This window comes from Galeopterus variegatus, unplaced genomic scaffold, assembly GCF_000696425.1.
Source record: "Galeopterus variegatus unplaced genomic scaffold, G_variegatus-3.0.2 Scaffold3980, whole genome shotgun sequence".
Taxonomy (NCBI): domain Eukaryota; kingdom Metazoa; phylum Chordata; class Mammalia; order Dermoptera; family Cynocephalidae; genus Galeopterus; species Galeopterus variegatus.
In genome coordinates, this window is record NW_007730091.1 from 10,579 (window position 1) to 10,813 (window position 235).

The window sequence follows — 235 nt, forward strand, 5'->3', positions numbered from 1 at the left end:
TGATGATATTGGGGGACCTGACCACACCTCTCAGCATTGGACAGATCATCTAGGCAACAAATCAACAAAGTAACCATTATTCTTTCAGAAGGAGAGAAGGAATCTAGGGTAATTAGAGGGGGAGAGGGGAGGGAGAGGGGGGTGGTGAGAGATTGGACAAGAGGCACAGAGAAAAATTATGATTTGTAACAATATATATGCTAGTAATATTGACTTAATCAACATATCTCAATGT